This window comes from Rutidosis leptorrhynchoides, chromosome 6 (genome assembly GCF_046630445.1).
Source record: "Rutidosis leptorrhynchoides isolate AG116_Rl617_1_P2 chromosome 6, CSIRO_AGI_Rlap_v1, whole genome shotgun sequence".
Lineage (NCBI taxonomy): Eukaryota > Viridiplantae > Streptophyta > Magnoliopsida > Asterales > Asteraceae > Rutidosis > Rutidosis leptorrhynchoides.
This window is the reverse complement of record NC_092338.1, coordinates 234666632-234680616: the sequence shown is the minus strand read 5'-3', so window position 1 is coordinate 234680616 and position 13985 is coordinate 234666632. Positions and strand designations below refer to the sequence as shown.

General features: G+C 30.8%; 1 non-coding gene across 1 annotated transcript; it reads left to right on the top strand.

The window, feature by feature from the left end:
- The first annotated feature begins 6786 nt into the window (after window positions 1-6786).
- On the top strand, window positions 6787-6893 carry LOC139856273 (small nucleolar RNA R71). Its single transcript, XR_011761766.1, has one exon. It is a non-coding gene; the product is annotated as a small nucleolar RNA R71 (small nucleolar RNA).
- Window positions 6894-13985: the final 7092 nt, after the last annotated feature.

Genomic DNA, 13985 nt, shown 5'->3' with positions numbered 1-13985 from the left:
AGTTTGTTAATGTTAATATAAAGATTTACAATTAGGCGTCCCTATAAATTACCATATACACTCGATCGGACACGATGGGCAGGGTATTTATATGTACGAATAATCGTTCATTTAACCGGACACGGGAATGGATTAATAGCCACTAGAATAATCAAAACAGGGGTGAAATTACATTCAAGGGTAATTGGTGTAATTGTTAACAAAGTAGTAAAACCTTGGTTTACACGCAGTCGATAACCTGGTGTATTCATTAAACAAAGTATTAAAACCTTGTTACAATTCGAATCCCCAATTAGTTGGAATATTTATCTTCGGGTATAATAATAATTTGTCAAGGACACTTGCAATTTATATTTATGACTGATGGACTGTTATGGACAAAAACCAGACGGACATATTGAATAATCCAGGACAAAGGACAATTAACCCAAGGGCATAAAACTAAAATCAACACGTCAAACATCATGATTACGGAAGTTTAAATAAGCATAATTCTTTTATTTCATATTTAATTTCCTTTATTTTATATTTAATTGCACTTCTAATTATCGCACTTTTATTTATTGTTATTTTATTTAATCGCACTTTTATTTATCGTACTTTTTAATTATCGCAATTTAATTTTATCGCATTTTTATTATTCGCAATTTCATTATCGTTATTTACTTTACGCTTTAATTTAAATTCTTGTATTTATTTTATATTTTACATTAGGTTTTAACTGCGACTAAAGTTTTAAAATCGACAAACCGGTCATTAAACGGTAAAAACCCCCCCTTTATAATAATAATATTACCTATATATATATTTGTATTTTTATAAAAGTAAACTAATATAGCGTTGAGCTTTGTTTAAAGATTTCCCTGTGGAACGAACCGGACTTACTAAAAACTACACTACTGTACGATTAGGTACACTGCCTATAAGTGTTGTAGCAAGGTTTAAGTATATCCATTCTATAAATAAATAAATATCTTGTGTAAAATTGTATCGTATTTAATAGTATTTTCTGCTAAAAATTAATAGTATTTTATACCCCTCTGCTTTGACATCAATAATATAAATTACAGAATTTAAATTGCGATAAAGTAAATTGCATTAATTAAAATGACAGTAAATAAAGGTACGATGAAATATGAATAAAAGTATTATGCTTATTTAAACTTCCGTAATCATGATGTTTGACGTTTTGATTTTAATTAATTGTTACCCGGGTTAATTGTTCTTTGTCCTAGCTTATTTGATACCTATCTGGGTTTTCCCCATAATAGTCCATCGGTCATAATTATAATATGCTAGTCAAATTAACTTTATTCCCGAAGTCAAATATTCCAACTAATTAGGGATTCGAACTGTAACAAGGTTTTAATACTTTGTTAACAATTACACCAATTATCTTTGTATGTAATCCACCCCTATTTTAATGAGATATGAATATTAATTTACCCACTTGATCAGAATGAATAATCAATTACCCAACCCGAATAATTAATTAAATGATCGTAAAAGATGTCGTATAAACGTCACTAAATAGGAAAACCATAATCATTATTTAATTATTAAGTTAATTAAATTAAAGATAGATTCGACAAACTCCAATGAGTTGTCACTCGATTAGACAATACCCCCATCTATTAATAATCCATAGTCTAATGTTCACAAGTGTCGGTCTTTGTCCAAACATTAATTATGGTCCAAAGTCCAATAACCCGGTCTTAATATTTAGTCTAACATCACGATTACTTCGGCTCAAATAAGCATAATAATAACTTAGTTACGAGACATTAATTGAAAAAGGAAGAACATAGCTTACAGTGATTATTTATCGCGTATCGTTACACGGACATAGTTTCAACTTACAAAACCTTAAAACATTTCTTACATTAACCCAATTATTATTAAACTTAAATTAAACTTAATATTATAAATATAAATATATATTTCTTATAGAGGAAGAAGAGTGAAAGAGTGTACATAATTCGTCCGAAAATGTGGCAATTTATAGACTTGGCCAGGATTCCCCTGCCATGCGATCGCATGGTTTTTAGGCATCCTGGCCATGCGATAGCATGGCCAGCTGTATCAGGCCACTTGCTTTTGTTTTCTTGCTTGTCGACGTTTATATATATATATATATATATATATATATATATATATATATATATATATATATATATATATATATATAATATATAATTTATATTAATTATATATATATTATATTATATTCTTATATATAGTTGACTTGTAATTTTTGGTCCGTTGACTCGCGCGTTGATGCTCGGTTTACGTCTCAGTTCCGGATTTTCAAACGCCTTTTCGTACGTGTAGATATCTTGTACTTTGCGTTTCGCGACTTGTAAATTGCACAAAAAATTATTTTCCTTAACTCCCAAAATCAGCGAGTCTTTTAACTCACTTTTTAGGACGCTTTTGAGTGCACTATGGGTTTAAGGACCCTTTTCCAGTTTTAGTGGCACTTTTTCTTCAATTCTTTAATCTTCGTGCTTCGTCTTCGCATTTATTTATTTAAACGATTACAACTTAAAAATAGAACAATTGTAACTAAAAACTTTACATATTGGAAGGATATTGCGCCTAATTATATGTTTATTTAGAGCACTATCAAATATTCCCACACTTGAACGTTGCTTGTCCTCAAGCAATACAAAACTTGAAATAAAATCACACTTCACTCGAACCACTTTTTTATTCTCACACTTTATACATCAGTGATTTTGATACGGCGGTATGAACAATGATAGTAACGATGTGGTTTACATTCCCACATGACTATGAAAATTTAGATCCTTTAAGGAAATTGGATCTTTAAGAAAACATTTGATCTTTTGAAAATTCTAGCTTTTACCCTAGATAAGTTTTCCGGAATAACCCTTCACCGGTGTTTGCAAAATATTTTTGTGGGTTTTGTGGGTTTCAGATTTTAAAATTTTACCTCAAAACTTGCGGTTTTGTGTCACCCACTTGCTAACCTTGTATTAGGAAAGCAACATGTCCAGTATACTTGCTCCGTATATTACCTTTCGGTAAACTACCGTCCGGTTGTAAAGGAAAGCGATGAACAAGCAACTGTTAAGGCAATGTCTAATGACATACTTTTGTTCATGGTCTACAACTGTCGGAAGCAATTACTATCCTTTGTAGGAGCAATAGTAAAGATCACTCTATAATTTTTCGGTCTGACACAAGGTCTTATCTTCGACCATGCTATGCAACCACCGTTCTTACGGTTGACACCCGATTAGGTTCAGGTGACCTAATGAATTCTGATAAATTCTCAGGATTTTACGTTCAATGGTAATGAATGCATTGAAAATAGGTTTTCAGAAAATAAATCGGTTTTAATTTTGATCAAAATATTTTCTCGTTCAAGCTCGATTTTAGATATCATTGAATTCCATGAGCTTGTAATTCTCAATCTTTTAGGTCAATCTCAAGGATTGAGTAATATCAGGTTTAAATGCCGATTTTTAATCTTTAAGGAGATTATCCTTTCTAGAGGTCTGATTCATTAGTCTTATCAAGCTAATTTGCACGGCGTCCTCCCCATTTTACGAGACAGATCCTCTCATGGTTAGGATAAGTCTGACCACTTGGCGACCCTGTTTGATGCTGAGGTCCGTGGATTTCCTGCTGATTTTAGAGATGACTTTTCTAGCTTTTTCGTCAACCTACAGCTGGTCTGGATGACAAATTCCTGACCTAAATTAAGAAGCGTGTGTCTTTTTCGGAAGACTTTACTTCCTTTTAATGATGGAATTGATTCATCGTGTAGATCCATCTATTCTTTCAAAGGTATTACAATAAATCGGGTAAAACTGATTAGTTTAGTTCAAAGAAAAAGTACCCACAATAATCTGTACCAAACATGTGATATGTGTTTTAAAGAAATTGGTAAATTCTTCCCACACTTAGCTTTTATTTATTCTTTTCTTTGCCTTTTTATTTTCTTCTATTCCATTTTAAATGAATTCAAGCGTTTTGGATTGTTTCTTCATTTATGTTCTCTCTGAGGTAACACTAATTTCGGCATTAACATCTAGTTTTATCGTTCATAAATATGTATAAACATGATTTTGAATTCGTTTAGTTGAAAATTTTTCAAATTTTCACAAAATTTGGCAATTAAACTAAGTGTAAACCCGAGAGAATTTATAACCCTTCCCCATACTTGAGATCGTGCAATGCCCTCATTTGCATGAAATCAGACTATAATTATAAATTCATGAGGGTGATTAGTGTAGAAAAGTGATTAAAAATACCGAGCTTGCAAACATATTGTTTTATATCACATTTGATATTTTACGTCTTGTCGTTAAAATTAGTAGTTTTTGCTGAGCTTAATGTCAGTCTTTGAAAGTGCGATGTTTTACCCTGTTTTGTATATTACATAAAATACAAACATATATATATATACATATTTTGGTATATAACCTCACGTTCATATAATATTTTTGGCATACTTTAGATCAATAATATTAAAATATTGATAACAAAATTTTTTACCCCATCATTGGGTAAAGCAATTTCGGTTCTATGACCTAGTGTTTAACTCACGACGAATTTTAGAAATCATTTTTTTAAACTTAATGAAATAAAGTAAATTTTGTTTTTAAATTTACACAAAACTTAAATTTTAGAAAAAACATATTAATTTAAAACCTAAAAAAAATACAAAAAACAAATTCAGAATGGGGGGGGGGAGAAAACTAGTCCTTTAGTGTCTGCTAGTGGAAAAGACCAATCAGATTCCATTCTCGGAACTACACGAGAACAGAACAACTAACACTAGACAGTATTTTTTTTAGAACATTTGAATCTCCCCACACTTAGGTAATTGTGGTGTCGAAATTGTGATTAACTTCATCGTCAATTTCTGTTGGACCATAATCAACTTGCATATCTGTGACTTTTGCTTTAAGCCATTGGTCGGATTCCTATGTAACATCCATAAATTCAACTAGTTTTGCCTTTTCTTTAGGCGATAGATTGGATACTAACTGGTTACATAACTTAAAGTTCCCTTTGGTTCTAGCATCGCGAATCCATTTAATAAGTTTCTTCATTGAACTATTAATAACGGGGTCATTTAATTTCGTATCAACAACGGGGTTCTTTGTTATCAAATTATCATTAGGTGTTACTTCATATTCCCCACAATTAGGAGTTTTATTATTGTTAAGCACTACCGTTGGAGTTGGTAAAACAATATGGTTCTTACCAATCGTTTTTGTTGGTTTAACGGTTTTGGTTGGTGGAGATTTAGCCTTTCGACTCACAAAGGTGATCGATTTTTCATCATTACTAAGTGTCATTCTACCCTCTCTTACATCAAATAACGCCCCGGTGGACGCTAAGAATGGTCGACCTAAAATTAGAGGAATGTTTGAGTCCTCTTCTATGTTAATGACAATAAATTCGACTAGAAAGGTTAAGTTACCTACTTGAACGGGTAGGTTGTCCGCAATTCCAACTGGGTGCCTAATGGTCTGATCAAAGAGTCGAACACTCATCTCCGTTGAACTTAACTCACCTACTCCTAATCTCTTATATAACGAAAGAGGCATAACACTCACATTCGCACCTAAATCTGCTAGTGCATCATACATGACACAATCACTAAGTAGACAAGGAACAATAAATTCACCCGGATCACCTAACCTGGGTGGAGGTTTTGGTTGAACTGTCTTCACCGAGTTTATCTTTATGGTTTTTGTTTCTTGCACTTTCTTATTCTTCTTCTTCTTTCCAGAGGTATCACAAACTTTATTACTTATCACTTGCTCATACTCAACTCCTTTTCTTGGAAATGGGATGGGTGGTCTGTATGGTGCCACCACTGGCTTTACATACTCGGGTGGTGGTGGTGTTGTAACTTCTTCATTGTTACTCACATCTAGAACCTTCCCATCTTCTGGTGCTGGTTTTTCAGAATTTGTTGACACCATATTAACATTCTCATTCTGAGTATTTACTTCAGTATTACTCGGTAGCTTTCCTTGTTCCCTCTCACTCATCATGCTAGCAAGAGTACCTACGTGTTTTTCTAGATTCAAAATGGAAGCTTGTTGAGTTCTTAATGACTGATTAAACCTCTCATTTGTTTGGGTTTGAGATGTAATAAATTGTGTTTGAGATTCCATTAGCCTTGCCATCATTTCTTCTAGATTTGACTTCTTCTCTTCGGTTTGTTGTGGTGGTTTATATAAGCCAGGTCTTTGTTGATTAAAAGTGTTGTTTTGAGTTGGTTGGTTATTCGGACCTTGTTGGTTGTACGAGTTATTGTTGGGTCCATTTGGATTGTAAAGAATGTTTTGATTTTGATTAAAATTTGGCCTTGGCGGTTGATAATTATTTTAATATTTATTTCCCGGCCTTTGGTTCATGTAGGAAACATTCACACGTTGTTCCATCGTTTGCTCGATGTGACAATCTTTTGTTAAGTGTGGTCCATCGCATTGCTCACAACTGATTTGTATTGCGTGAATATCTTTATTCATCTTTTCCATTCGTCTCTCGAAGGCATCTATTTTTGTGGAAACGGAATCAAAGTCATGGCTAGAATCGGCTCTAGCCGCTTTAGATGAACGAAAGATATCTTTTTCCTGGTGCCAATCATGTGAGTGGGATGCTGTATTATCAATTATCTTGTGAGCTTCGGTAGTGGTTTTCTTCATAATGGAACCACCAACTGCTGTGTCGATGTCTTTTCGTGTAGCAACGTCGACACCTTGGTACAATATTTGTACTATTTGATAAGTGTCTAAACTGTGCTGAGGACATCCTCTCAACAACTTTCCGAATCTTGTCCACGCCTCATATAATGTTTCATTAGGCTTTTGCGCGAACGTAACAATTTCTCCTTGAAGTCTCACGGTTTTAGATGTCGGAAAGAATCTTTTAAGAAATTTCTCAACTAAAACATCCCATGTGTCAATCGCTCCTTCAGGTAACGATTCTAACCAATCTTTGACTTCTCCCTTTAAAGTCCAGGGAAACAACATGAGATAGATATGTTCATCCTAAACTTCTCTGATTTTTAATAGAGTACAGATCCTATTAAAGGTTCGAAGATGTTCGTTTGGATCTTCTTTTGGCGTACCACTATATTAGCATTGATTAGTTACCATGTATAGGATTTGTCCTTTGATTTCATAATCTGGTGCATTAATGTTGTGATGACCCAGGAATTTCCGATCAAATTTAAACTTGATCTTAATATAATTTCGACACGATAAGCAAAATCTGTAATGTTGAGTCTCGAAAGTTTTGAAATCTATATTCATGTAATTAATTATCCATTTGACCTTGACAAATTCTGACGATTCACGAACAACTTCTTGTAACCAAATATGTATATATATATATATATATATATATATATATATATATATATATATATATATATATATATATATATATATATATATATATATATATATATATATAATTTGAGTATATATATAATAGATAGAAATTATAAAAAGGTAATTTAAACATTTAAAATTAAATAAGTACAATAAGATATAAACTAAATAAGTTGTATATATTAAATGTAAATACAAGTTAAGAATATAATTAACATAATAATTTTCATTATTAATTATTAATACAATACTAATCTCAATACCTATATTAGTTTATTGAATATATTATAATTGTAATTTATGAATTATCATTATTATAATTGTTGTTATTAAGTATTAGTATTATAATTATTGTTAATGTAATTAATATTAAAGGTTATAAATATTATGATTATTAATGTTATCATTCTTATTACTAAATTTATTAATTAACATTAATATGATTATTAGTATCTTATTAGAATCATTGTTATTTATTGTTATTATTTTTAATAAAATTAGTGATATTATTTTTATTATTATTATTATCATTTTATTATGATTGTTATTATTAAACTCAATAAAATTATCAATTTTTTTTATGATCATTATTATTTATTATTATTATTAATATATTTATTATTATTAATAGAATTATTGATAGTATTATTATTATTAATTTTATTATATTTTATATAATTATTACTATTATTGTATATACTTATTTATTTATTAACACAAAATTATATGTAATCAGTTATATATATACAGAATCCGTTTACATCACAATCAAATCATAACAAATTTTGTTTCTGTCTATGAATATGTTAAACAACTTAATCAATCGTACAAGCTGTTGAAAAATCACAAGTTTACTTTAAATTTTTTTATTAATATTCGTACTGAACAAATGATTTTTGTGTCGATCAAATTGCTTTAAACCAAGGATTTTATTCAAAGTTGGACACATTCAAGCAACTGCACGTTCTCCTATCAGTATCAATTAAAATTGCTGTATCAATAATTTTTTTTAAAACAGATATAAGCAAGAACAGACGACATGTCCTGTTCTTAATACTTTTTCACAATGTCTCGATTTCGTATTTAATTCCAAATTGTGTTAATGCAGAGATGTTAGGAAACCTTCGTTTAATCTATATGCAAATTTACAAGTTTCAATTTTTAGTATCGATTATCAATTTTTGAAGTCAAAGTATTTGAAGAAAAGTCAAATGAATTTTTATTGATCAAATTTGGATTTTAGAAGTCGTTTCAAGTACAAATGATCATTTACGTGTATTATAATGGTGATTTAAAACAGGTCTTATAAAGAAAGTAAAGTCTAAAACGATCTAAATCGGTTAATCAATTTTTTTTTATTACCAACAGCGACGAGCTGGAAAATGTTGCTGTCTTTTTTATATTTTTTTCTATCAAATTAATCACGAATAGGTGTTTATGTGTTTCATATAAACTCCTAAAAAAATCGATTTTCGCATCTACCAGTAAGATTAAAGGGATTTATGGTTTGACTTGATATTGACGATGATGAAGAAGAAGATAAGACTCGGTTATGGTGTAAATAAACTTTGGGTATAAACTATAACAGAAAATTGGGAACGGACGAATGGTTGTGGGTTTCTAGGGTTAGCGGGAGATCGTGGGTTCGAGCCCTGGGAATGGCATAATTTTTGTAAGGGTCTTGGAGGTTGTTTTTCTTTACCAAGATTTATTATTATCATTATTATTATTAACATTAATTTTATAATTATTAATATTGTTATGTATTACTTATAGTATGATTATTACTAATAAATATTATTATTGATATTAGTATTATTATTATTAGTTAGTATTATCATTATTACATGTAACGACCCGGAAAATTTTGACTAATTTTAAACCAAACTCTCGATACGATATTATATTTTCAACACGATAAGCAAAGTCTGATAGGTTGAGTCTCAAAAATTTTGAACTGTTTCATATATTCAATTGACCTTCGACTGTTCTCGACGATTCACGAACAACTATTTGTAAATAGATACATATATATGTGTGTGTATATGAATGTGTATATAAATACTACTTGGAAATATATAAAATAATATTAAATCTATTTGTTTAAAAATATATAATATATATTTATGTGATAAAACTTGTTATTTAAAACTGATTATATATAAAGAGAGAGTAAATGGAAAATGAATGATTTTTATTGTCTCTTTTCCTTTTGATATATCTCCATATATTCCGTATGATTTTTCCATCACCTCATCATCTTTCATTATTATAACTTGGCCAATAGCATGTAACTAATAATGCTTTACTTTTTGACAAAACAACGGCCACCATCTATCATATTCTATTCTATTATAAATATACATACAATACAATATAGGATATTGAAAAGAAGATTTGGCACTAATCAACTTGCCATTTCAATCTGCGAATATGTGCTTTTAAAAAAAAAAGTCCACCAAACACACAAGCATCATTGCTTTTTCTTTTATGTTATAAATCAACAAACACTACCATTCAAATTTGACAGCTAAGATGTTTACCCATTGTTTAATTGTTGAATTAATGAAACGTTACTATGCGTGTTTGATTCTTTAATAATTATCTACACCACTTCTTTATATATATATATATATATATATATATATATATATATATATATATATATATATATATATATATATATATATATATATATATATATATATATATATATATATATATATATATATATATATATATATATATATATATATATATATATATATATATATATATATATATATGATATTAGAATGCAATTACATACATACACATCTTTGACTTCCCTTTCTTCTTCCCTTTTACCACACCCTTTCATTTGTGTCGAGCACCCATAACAACCATCAATGATTCTCAAATTCGATCATTACACCACCCTTGTTGGCTACTTGTATTGGCCAAGAACCACCCAAAACCCAAAACCAAAGAACCCATATCGAGTGCTAAGGATTCGGTTAAGACCCACAACCATCGAAACCACCAAAGAACGATTTGTAATTGTTCTTGTTCCTTTCGTTTATCAAACCATTTACCCACTAATGATATTATTCGAAACCACAAACACCATATACCGAACCCAAAACCGTTGTTTGTTTTGTTCAAAGATCATCACACCAACTCACTATTTATCATCTTCTTTGCAACCCATCAACAACCGTCACCTAGTTCTATCTCTCTTCCCTCTCCTGTTCCAGTGTACGCTGCTACTACCACAGCTATTGTTTAGTTTCTGTTTCGGTTCCAATCACCAAGAAAGACCACCAAGATCATCCCCATAAACCTCACCATAAACCACCATTTAAAACCCATCTGCTCACTGTCGAATACCCCATCAATCAAACACGATCATCCTTGAAAACTACTACTTTTGATCACTAACTGTTGCTGTTTCCATTCTATTCATGTCTTCTGTTTTGTTGTTTGAACGAGACCAAGAACTAAACCACCATCCTCAAACTCTATCCATCTCTCTCTCTCGCTCTCTCTCTATCTCTCTTAAATTGTTCGAAAATCATCACCTGCCACTTATTTCTATTTTGAACCAGTGAACAAGTCACACACATACAAACAGCTGTAGTACGTTTTATGTTTCTATACTTGATACAGTAACGAACAAATAATTGATGATGATATATTGATGATGATGTCACGATGATGTATTAAGATGATAGGTTACTTGTTTGATCCGTATGAACAAAATAGAAAAGCTTAAAAAAAACCCAATTGTGTTACGAGCTCCTCTTTAAATATGAGTGGACTGTGATTTTTCTTGTGGACTTAATCATTTTAACACTTGGGCTTATATAACCATGGGTTTCTATTGGGCCAGGCTTAGGTGGCTAACAGACTAGGATCATAAAACAAACATTCAACATTTTCTACTCGCTGGTAACTGTCTGTTAGATTATGACGATGACCATGTTTAAGGGTGACGATAATGATGATGATTATGATAATAGTTTAAGATGTTAAGATTATGATTTTAAGTGATTATGTTAAATTATATTGATGATGACGATTATAATTAGACGAGGATTATGTACGCATAAAATAAAATATCATATGATGATGATAGATAATATTTAAGGATAATGATTCAGTGGGACGATAACAAATTTTGATGATGATGATTGCTGTTATGAGTTGTAGGCTTTGTTAATTGAGGAAGAAATTGGAAGCAAACTGACAATAGGAATAGATAGATTTAAGATATGATATAATTCATAAAAGTAAGTGACAGCATAATGGTTGAAGGAGTTTGGTTAAGGACATATCGGGATAGCGGGACGTCGCGGGTTCAAACCCGGACTTGGGCATTGTTTAGGACTACTCCTTTAAGGTAGTTTACTTATTATTATTATTATTACTATTATTATTATTGTTATTTCCTTAACATGAAAATTAACATTTTAATTAAAATTATAACTATCATTATTATTATTATTATTATTATTATTATTATTATTATTATTATTATTATTATTATTATTATTATTATTATTATTATTATTATTATTATTATCATTATTACTAATTTCATTAACATGATTTTTAAATATAAATTTAGTTACATTATTTTTATTATCACTATTATTATCATTAGTATTATTATTATTATTAATCTAGAATTACTATAACTAGTATTTTGTAAACAAAAAAAAAGAGTAATTATATAAAAATATATTTAACATCCATAATTTAAATAAATTAATACTTTTATTTATCAAAAATATACAAAATGAATATATAATAAAATATATAAGTTAATAATATAAATATTATCACTAATAATAATATAAATATTTGTTCGATTACAAGAATACATTTTAATACTTATATGAATGATATAGGTTCGTGAATCCGAGGCCAACCTTACACTTGTTCAATGATGTTATATGTATTTTTACTATGAAATACAGTATGGTGAGTTTCATTTGCTCATTTATTTAATTGCTTTTGCAATATATATTTTTGGGCTGAGAATATATGCGCTATTTTTATAAATGTTTACGAAATAGACACAAGTACTTAAAAATATATTCTACGTTGAGTTGTACCACTGGCATACTTCCCTGTAGCTTGGTAACTACTATTTACATGGGTATTGTAAACGCGAATCCTGTTGATAGATCTATCGGGCCTGACAACCCCAACCGGACTGGACGACCAGTATTCAACGGTTGCACAGTACTTCGTTTCAGTGACTACACTTGGTATAGTTTAGTGAGATTTCATAATAAAGGGAATATGCGACGTTGATTAATAGTTAAGTATGATTACCAAGTGCTCAACCACTTAGAATGCTTTACATACACTTGCGAGTGTATTATGTTTATAAATATGAAATCTTGTGGTCTATTAAAATAATGGAAATGATTGTTATGATAAACCTATGAACTCACCAACCTTTTGGTTGACACTTTTAAGCATGTTTATTCTCAGGTATGATTTAAGTCTTCCGCTGTACACTTGCTCATTTTAAGGACATTACTTGGAGTCGATCATTGCAATGGGACCAAATGTTGATGACTTCATCCAGGTGGATAAGGACGGGTATTTACAGGTGGTATCATAGCGTTGGTCCTAGTGAACCAGGTCTTGCATTAGTGTATCTAATTGATAGTTGTTAGGATGCATTAGCGAGTCTGGACTTCGACCTTAGCTGCATATTATAAGTATTGTTTATCAATCCTAGTGGAAAATTACCTGCTTATCATTCCTAAGTCTAGATACGATTTCCTGCACTTATTTGATAGATAGTGTATAGACAAATTTATATCTTAGCGTATCTATTACGGTAAACTTTGCCTGATATCTTCCGTAAATTTCTCCGTAATTTAAGGGATCCTGGTACTATATATATCTAGGCATGTTATGCATTGAGAATACCATCCAACTATCATTTGCTGTCACTAAGCTTTTCATACCAAAAATCTTTTCTGTGATCGCATACGATGGCCTCTACGAATCGACCAAGTTCTTCTGACTCCGAAGATAGCGTGACGGGAGCGCACCAACTGATCAACTACCGTGATTTCTTTAGAAAGTGGGGATGGGTTAGCGAAATACTTACCCTATGGAGAAATGAAGAAGGTACTCCATATCATGAACCGAATCTACCACCTAACCTTGGAGTACTTGACCCGCTAACCGGCGAACCCGTTCGCAACACCGTTTATACCCTTTTTGTAAGAATTTTTCATCTTGAGACTACCATTAACGGAACCAGAGAAGATATCTAACCTTTACCTCACACTGATAACCAACCAGGGTTAGTAGAAGAAGTTAGAGAACTCCGAGCTCGAGTATTAACTTTAGAGAGCACGGTATACAATTTGCAAGCACCAGCAGTATCACCAACACCAGTAACATCACCAGCTTCAGCACCAACGGTACCAGTACCACCAATAACCCAAGTTTCAACGATCCATGCCTCACCATCTCATTCTGTACCTCGAGTATAATCATCGTTCTATGAATCATTCTACATCAATTACCTTCGTTCGACATGACAATTACGTAATCTTTAATGTTTTAGAGATTATATATTCTCGT